This window comes from Pongo abelii, chromosome 6 (assembly GCF_028885655.2).
Source record: "Pongo abelii isolate AG06213 chromosome 6, NHGRI_mPonAbe1-v2.0_pri, whole genome shotgun sequence".
NCBI lineage: Eukaryota > Metazoa > Chordata > Mammalia > Primates > Hominidae > Pongo > Pongo abelii.
The window spans coordinates 112,694,350-112,703,690 of NC_071991.2; the positions used below are offsets into that span (position 1 = coordinate 112,694,350).

The 9,341-nt window shown below is 39.3% G+C and overlaps 1 non-coding gene across 1 annotated transcript; it reads right to left on the reverse strand.

The window, feature by feature from the left end:
• Nucleotides 1-331: 331 nt before the first annotated feature.
• LOC112134490 (small nucleolar RNA SNORA25) lies at nt 332-459 on the reverse strand. The gene has a single exon (XR_002915912.1). It is a non-coding gene; the product is annotated as a small nucleolar RNA SNORA25 (small nucleolar RNA).
• Between the last annotated feature and the right edge of the window lie 8,882 nt (nt 460-9,341).

The following is a 9,341-nucleotide window of genomic DNA, read 5'->3' on the forward strand; positions in this document are numbered from 1 at the left end:
CCTTTACTTCAAGGTGTAAAGCTGATTCCAGACTTCTGATCTCCAGGACTGTAAGAGGATAAATGTGTTGTTTCAAGCTGCCAAATATGTGCTAATTTATTACAGCAGCAATAGGAAGATAATATAGCCCCATACACTAAGTCAAATGGAGGACAACTCCTAGTCTTCCTCTTTTCACTAGCAACCTCTTAGTTCTTTAAATACCACTAGGCTTTTTATTAGATCTTTGGCTGATTCTTCTCAGACTCCTTTGCTTACTCCTCCCTTTCTACCAAAATAGTACATGTTAGAGTTTCTTGAGACTCAGTCTAATTTTTTTTCTTTTTCTGAGTCTTACATCTCCTCAGGAAAACATAGCACCACTGAGTGCTTTGGCGACCTATAGAGAACTTCAATCTTTGGTCACAGCATTAAGAGCTCTTGGTTTCACAGTCCCATGAGCCCTCTTTAAAATGGCCTAAAGACTCCATCTAAAACCACACCATTTTTCACTTTCTAAGCAATCTTATCTACTCTGAAATCTCTTGAAAGCCATATCCCAAGTCCATCTGCTTAGTTACAAGTATATACACCTGCTTACTTTAGTTCCCTACTCAATTATCACACAGACATCCCAAATTTAATGTATCTACAAGTGAACACATTCCTTTCCTTCAAGCTTGTTTTATTTCCAGTATTTATTAATAATCTCAACAAAAGGTACCACCAGGTTTTCTAATCAAAAACTTGGGATTTATTATATATGTCCCCTTTCCTCCCCTACCATATACAATCAACTACCAAGTCTGATAAAGTCTGCCACCTAAATGCCTATTATGGCCAATATCAATGAAACTAATCTAGTTCAAATCACAATCTCAGATATGACTAAATGAATGCAGTGGTCTTATGACATACCCACCCCCAACAGTGCACAATGTAGCAACACTAATTCAATTATGTTCAACCCCCCCACATACACAGCCATTCCCCCACATAATAGGCGCAGTGATATTTAAACACACACACAGTCACACACACAAATCCTATATTACCATGGACTTGCTTAACAATCTTTGCTCTTCGGAAATAATGTGATTCAGGAAATCTTTCCTTTAGACTTTGGTCCCTGCCTCATTCTTTATTTTCATTTCTCACTATTCTATGCATTTCTCTTAAATCACCTTCATGGTCCCCTTCTTTAGATCATTGTACTTTTCATTTTCTTTTTTCACAATTCTGGATCATGGAACTCTGAAAGTCTCTTTTGTGTGGAATTATTTCCCCACCGTCCCCTTGTTTTGCCTATCTTATTACCTAACTAGGTCCTATTCATGCTTCGTTCTCCTCTAAAACGTCAGGGACGTGTTCTCTGATATCCTCTCCAAAACTAGGTTAGAGTTTCCTGCTATGTGCTTCCATATTAAACTACACTTTGACTTCAAAATGCATATTGTATTTAAATATACTTAAGAAACATTGTCTTCTCCCAGTAGATATTTTTTCCTTTTTAAGCAGCATTATAAAGTATAAATGAGGTACAATAAATTGCCATATTAAAAGTATAAAATTTCTTAAGTTTTCACATATATGGATACAGCCATGAAACCATCATAACAACAAAGATAGTGAACACATTCATAACCCCAAAGTTTCCTCTTGCCCTTTATTCTAACAAAGCCATACCATATTTGTCTTGTTCCTAATATTCCTGGCACACAGTGGCATTCAAAATATATTTGATAAATGAATTAAATAGCAAAATTGTTCATCAAAGGATTATAAGCACCAAAAGCAATGTGTCTTTGCTTTTGCAACTTTTGTAAAATAATGCAACCCTATGCATCACTGAAGATTATGCTTTATGAGAACGATACATTTTATTTTAATAAATTCAAGTAGAAAAATCAGATTAAACAGATTTATAAAATATGACTCTGAACACATATATTTACGTAGATTTATTTATGTGTAGCTAGAAAAGATAATGGACACTGACACAAAAACTAGCAATGGAGAAATTGCAGGTGATTTTAATTTTCTTCTTTGTGCTTCTCTGAAACTTTTAAAGACCATGTGTCATAATACGTTGAATGGGACCTTTCCTGCATTTTAAAATTTTGGCTAAAGCCCCGTGCTGTGGACAAGAAGTAGTAAGTATTTCCACATTCTAATCAAAACAGCCAAAAAGCTGTCAGATTCCCCTCTCTTGAGTTTGCTAAGAGGTAGCCAAATTGGTCTTTCTGCTGTCATACTCAACATTCTATCCAGTGTACAAAAGCTAACATCCTAATTTTGTTGAAGGGGAAAGTTGGCAGAAAGTAAGCCATTCTAGTTTATTTTCCACCCCATCCCATATCTGAAAGAAAGGCAAAGGGTGCCATTCCTTTAAGTGATTATTATACTCCAAAAAGAACTACTTTTAGAGATTAAGGATGGCATAAGAACTGGCATTGTTAACCCTGGCTGGATGCTTGCTGAGCTGCATTCGTGCACAGGCTCACACATGCTGCCACCTGAGTGGAGTATGGTAAGAAAAGTCTTAGGAGCTTGAGGCTGTATCCTTTGGAATTTTAGAGTTACTGTCTTGCAATTTTTTTCAAGGCAGAAGTTTGACCACAGAGAGGGCAGCAAGAGTCAGCCCACCTTCAGAAAAGATACACTAGTTTCCTATGTGGGAAGTGGATCTACTAAGGGAGGAGACCACCCCTCACATTGTCTTATGCCCAATTTCTGCCGCCAAAGAAAGAAAAAGTAAAAACTAAAAGGCAGAAATGAAATCCACAGGCAGACAGCCTGGCGCCCGACCCTGGGCCTGGTAGTTAAAGATCGACCCCTGACCTAATCGGTTATGTTATCTATAGATTACAGCCATTGTATAGAAATGGACTGTGAAAATCCCTATCCTGTTTTGTTCCGATCTAATTACTGGTGCATGCAGCCCCCAGTCATGTACCCCTTGCTTGCTCAATCACGACCTTCTCACGTGCTCGGCTCTTGAGACAGGAGTCTTGCCGATACCCCCAGCCGAATAAACCCCTTCCTTCTTTAACACGGTGTCTGAGGAGTTTTGTCTGCAGCTTGTCCTGCTACACAACAAAAAGTGGCAAGCTCGGGCATCTCCATGTGGCTTTCTTGGACTAAAAGGGCTTTCTGCCATGGCAGGGGAACACTAGCAGTAACGAGTGGTGAGATGAACCAATGTGGGCAAGAGCTGAGTTGCTAACTAGAGAGTGATGCAATACAGTTGTTCAATGGGGACCCAAAAGAGCCCACCTGTGCTCCATGGACAATTCAGCATTTAGCATGCGAACCCCTCACAGGGTATTGAGGACTAAAAGAGAACAAAATGAGCATCAATTAAACCTGTTTTTTCCTATTTACACAATTCCACACATGACCCCTTCTCCTGCCTTGACCTTGGAAGATTCAGAAGATGATAAATTGAGGATGACTAGGTGGAGATATAGAACACAGTGAGGTAGGCAGTACGGTTCCTTTCTATGGACGGGGCTTAAGGCCCACAGGCCTGGCAGTTCTCCGGTGTCTTTCGATCCCACACGTTCCGCTGTTGAACTCCTCAGGTGGATGGGAGGCAGGACTAGATTGCAGCTCCAAACAGAGCACCTTGTAAAAGTTCGCATTGTGAATTATAGCTCCAAACTGACTGCAAGAAGAAACCAGCAATCCCGAGAGGACCCACAGACCCTCTGAAGGAAGCGGACTGCTCCTGTAGGACCCAGGAGACACCCCAAATACTGTGAGTGCCCCAACTGTAGAAGTGGGAAAGGAAGACCCTCCTCCCCCAAACACACACCTCCACTGGAGAAGTTGAAAGTCTGTTTGTGGGAGAAGCTGAGTCAATTTAGAGAGCCAAGCGAAATACAGGGTAGAGGAAGTAGCAGAAAGGCCCTGGGAGCTCACTGTGCCCCTGAGTAGGCCATTCCTGCCTGGCATCCCAGGGATCCATTGGGAGGGTGACCAGAGGAGCAGGAGGTAAAACTCCACAGGGAGAAGGAAATCTGTAGCTGAACTTTGTAACAATTTGAAGAGGGTGAGAAGCGTCCTGGCCAGAACTCCAGGGAGGGTGAAAATCCAGTGTGCGGACTCCACAGGTGGGGGAAGAACCAAGCCCTTTTCTTTCACAGCTGGGAGGCGGGTAGCCCAGGGCAAATTTTCAAGCCCAACATGCTTTCCACCTGGAAACAGACTGGGGGTTGTTGGGGTGTGCATGATGGGGGTGAGACTGGTGCTTCAGTTTGCGTGGGAGCTGCGTGAGGCCTGTGACTACTGGCTTTCCCCCACTTCCCTGACAACCTGCATGATTCAGCAGAGGCAGCCACAATCTTCCTAGGTACACAACTCCAGTGACCTGGGAATCTCACCCCCATCCCCCACAGCAGCAGCAGCAAGACTCGCCCAAGGAGAGTCTGAGCTCAGATGCCTAGACCTGCCCCCACCTGATGGTTCTTCCCTACCCATCCTGGTAGCTGAAGACAAAAGGCATATAATCTTGGGAGTTCTAGGGCCCAACCCACCACCAGTCCCTCTCCACACTACTACAGCTGATGCTTTCTGGAAAGCATCACCTCCTGGCAGGAGGCCAACCAGCACTAAAACAGGCCATTAAACCACCAAAGCTGAGGACCCCCATGGAGTCCATTGCATTCCCCTCAACCATCTTCACTGGACCAGGCACTGGTATCCGTAGCTGAGAGACCCATAGACAGTTCACATCACAGGATTCTGTGCAGACAACCCCCAGTACCAACCCAGAGCTGGGCAGACTCACTGGGTGGCTAAACTCAGAAGAGAGACAACAATCACTGCAGTTCGGCTCACAGGAAGCCACATCCAAAGGAAAAGGGGGAGAGCACTACATAAAGGGAACACCCCATGGGATGAAAGAATCTGAACAACAGCCTTCAGCTCTAAACCTTCCCTCTGATGGAGCCTACCCAAATAAGAAGAAACCAGAAAACCAACCCTGGTAATATGACAAAACAAGGCTCTTTGACACCCCCAAAAAATTACACAAGTTCCCCAGCAATGGATCCAAACCAAGAAGAAATCCCTGATATACCTGAAAAAGAATTAGGGAGGTTAGTTATTAAGTTAATCAGGAAAGGACCAGAGAAAGGTGAAGGCCATTGCAAGGAAATCCAAAAAATGATACAAGAAGTGAAGGGAGAAATATTCAAGGAAACAGATAGCTTAAAAAAAATCAAAAATTCAGGAAACTTTGGACACACTTTTAGAAAGCCTCAGCAATAGAACTGAACAAGTAGAAGAAAGAAATTCAGAGCTTGAAGACAAGGTCTTCTAATTAACTCAAATCAAACTAACAAATACAAAGAAAAAAGAATAAGAAGATATGAACAAAGTCTCCAAGAAGTCTGGGATTATGTTAAATGACCAAACTTAAGAATAATCCGTGTTCCTGAGGAGGAAGAGAACTCTAAAAGCTTGGAAAACATTCAGGGGAATAATCAAGAAAAACTTCCCTGGCCTTGCTAGACACCTATACTTCCAAATACAAGAAGCACAAAGAACACCTGGAAAATTCATTGCACAAAAATCTTTGCCTAGGTGTATTTTCATCAGGTTACCCAAAGTTAAGACAAAGGAAAGAATCTGAAGAACTGTGAGACAGAAGCACCAGGCAATGTATAAAGGAAAACCTATCAGATTAATAACAGATTTCTTAGCAGAAACCCTACAAGGTAGAAGGGATTGGGGCCTTATCTTCTGCCTCCTCAAACAAAACCATTATCAGCCAAGAATTTTGTATCCAGTGAAACTAAGCATCATATATGAAGGAAAGATACAGTCATTTTCAGAAAGATGCTGAGAGAATTTGCCATTACCAAGCCACCAGTATAAGAACTGCTAAAAGGAGCTCTAAATCTTTAAACGAATCCTGGAAACACATCAAAACAGAACCTCTTTAAAGCATAAATCACACACCTATAAAACAAAAATACATATTAAAAAGCAAAAACAAAACAAAACAGAAAACAAAAGTACACAGACAACAAAAAGCACAATGAATGCAATCTCACGTTTCAATACTAACATTAAATGTGAATGGCCTAAATGCTCCACTTAAAAGATACAGAACCACAGAATGGATAAGAACTCACCAACCAAATATCTGCTGCCTTCAGGAGACCTACCTAACACATAAGGACTCACATAAACTTAAAGTAAAGGGGTAGAAAGAGGCATTTCATGCAAATGGACACCAAAAGTGAGCAGGGGTAGCTATTCTTATATCAGACAAAACAAATTTTAAAGCAACAGCAGTTAAAAGAGACAAAGAGGGACATTATATAATGGTAAAAGGCCTTGTCCAACAGGAAACTATCACAATCCTAAACATATACATACCTAACAATGGAGTGCCCAAATTTATAAAAACAATTACTAATAGACCTAAGAAATGAGATAGACAGCAACACAATAATACTGGGGGACTTCAACACTCCACTGAGAGCACTAGACAGGTCCTCATGACAGAAAGTCAACAAAGGAACAATGGATTTAAACTATACCTTGGAACAAATGGGCTTAACAGATATATACAGAAAATTTCATCCAACAACTGCAGAATACACATTCTATTCAACAGTGTATGGAACTTTCTCCAAGATAGACCATATAATAGGCCATAAAATGTGCCCTCAATACATTTAAGAAAATTCATATTATATCAAGCACTCTCTCAGACCACAGTGCTCCTGAATGAGCATTGGGTCAAAAACAAAATCAAGAAGGAAATTAAAACATTCTTCAAACTGAATGTCAATAATGACACAACCTATCAAAACCTCTGGGTTATAGCAAAGGCAGTGCTAAGAGGAAAGTTCATAGCCTTGAGCATCTACATCCAAAAAACTGAAAGAACACAAGCTGACATTCTAAGGTCACACCTCAAGGAACTGGAGAAACAAGAACAAACCAAATCCAAACCCAGCGGAAGAAAAGAAATAACCAAGATCAGAGCAGAATTAAATGAAATATAAACAAAACAAAAAAAGATAAATAAAATAAAAAAATGTTTTTTTGAAAAGATAAATAAAATTGGTAGACCTTAGCAAGATTAACCAAGAAAAGAAGAGAAAAAATGCAAAATGCAAAATTCAAGTGACCTCACTAAGAAACAAAACAGAAGATATTACAACTGACAGCACTGAAATACAAAAGATCATTCAAGACTACTATGAACACCTTTATGCACATAAACTAGAAAACCTAAAAGAGATGGATGAATTCCTGGAAAAATACAACCCTTCTAACTTAAATCAATAAGAATTAGATACCCTGAACAGACTAATAACAGGCAGAAACATTGAAATGGTAATTAAAAAATTACCAGTAAAAAAATCCAAGATCAGGTGATTCACAGAAGAATGCTACCAGACATTCAAAGAAGAATTAGTACCAATGCTCTTGACACTATTTCACAAGAGAGAAAGAAGGAATTCTCCCTAATTCATTTTATGAACCTAGCATCACCCTAATACCAAAACCAGGCAAGGATATAACTGTAAAGAAAACTACAGACCAATATCCTTGATGAATATTGATACTAAAATTCTTAACAAAACACTAGCTAACCAAATCCAACAACATATGAAAAAGATAATCCACCATGATCAAGTGGGTTTCATACTAGGGATGCAGAGATGGTTTAACATATGCAAGTAAATAAATGTGATACACCACATAAACAGCATTAAAAACAAAAATCACATGATCATTTCAGTAGATGCAGAAAAAGTGTTTGACAAAATCCAGTATCCCTTTATGATTAAAACTCTCTGTAAAATTGGCACAAGGGACATACCTTAATTTAATAAAAGCCATCTATGACAAACCCTCAGCCGACATAATACTGAATGTGGAAAAGTTGAAAGCATTCTCTCTGATAACTGGAAAAACACAAGGATGCCCACTCTGACCACTCCTCTTCAGCATCGTAATGGAAGTCCTAGCCAGAGCAATCAGACAAGAGAAAGAAATAAAGGGCATCCAAATTGGTAAAGAGGAAGTCAAACTGTCATTGTTTGCTGATGATATGATCACTTACTTGAAAACCCTCAGGACTCCTCCAGAAAGCTCCTAGAACTGATAAAAGAATCCAGCAAAATTTCCGATACAAGATTAATGTACACAAATCAGTAGCTCTTCTATACAGAAATAGCAATCAAGCAGAGAATCAAATCAAGAACTCAACCCCTTTTACAATAGCTGCAAAAAAATAAAATAAAATACTTATGAATATACCTAACCAAGGAGTCAAAAGACCTCCACAGGGAAAACTATAAAACACTGCTGAAAGAAATCATGATCGACACAAACAAATGGAAACACATCTCATGCTCATGGATGAGTAGAATCAATATTGTGAAAATGACCATACTACCATACTGCCAAAACCAATCTAAAAATTCAACACAATCCCCATCAACATACCACCAACATTCTTCAAAGAATTAGAAAAAAAAATTTCTAAAATTCATATGAAACCAAAAAAGAGCCTGCATAGCTAAATCAAGACTAAGCAAAAATAACAAATCTGGAGGCATCACACTACCTGATTTCAAACTATGCTATAAGGCCATAGTCACCAAAACAGTGTGGTACTGGTATAAAAATAGGCATATAGACCAATGGAACAGAATAGAGAACCCAGAATTAAACTCAAATACTTACAGCCAACTGATCTTCGAAAAAGCAAACAAAAACATAAAGTGGGAAAAGGACACCCTTTTCAACAAATGGTTCTGGGATAATTGGCTAGCCACATGTAGGAGAATGAAACTACATCCTCATCTCTCACCTTATACAAAAATCAACTCAAGATGGATTAAAGACTTAAACCTAAGGCCTGCAACTATGAAAATTCTAGAAGGTAACATTGGAAAAACCCTCCTAGACATTGGCTTAGGCAAGGATTTTATGACCAAGAACCCAAAAGCGAATGCAATAAAAACAAAGATAAATAGATGGGACCTAATTAAACTAAAGACCTTTTTCACGGCGAAAGGAACAGTCATCAGAGTAAACAGACAACCCACAGAGTTGGAGAAAATCTTCACAATCTATAGATCTGACAAAGGAGTAATATCCAGAATCTACAACGAACTCAAACAAATCAGTAAGAAAAAAATGAACAACCCAATCAAAAAGTGGTCTAAGGACATGAATAGACAATTCTCAAAAGAATGTATACAAATGGCCAACAAACATATGAAAAAATGCTCAACATAACTAATGATCAGGGAAATGCAAATCAAAACCACAATGTGATACCACCTTATTCCCGCAAGAATGGCCATAATCAAAAAATCAAAAAA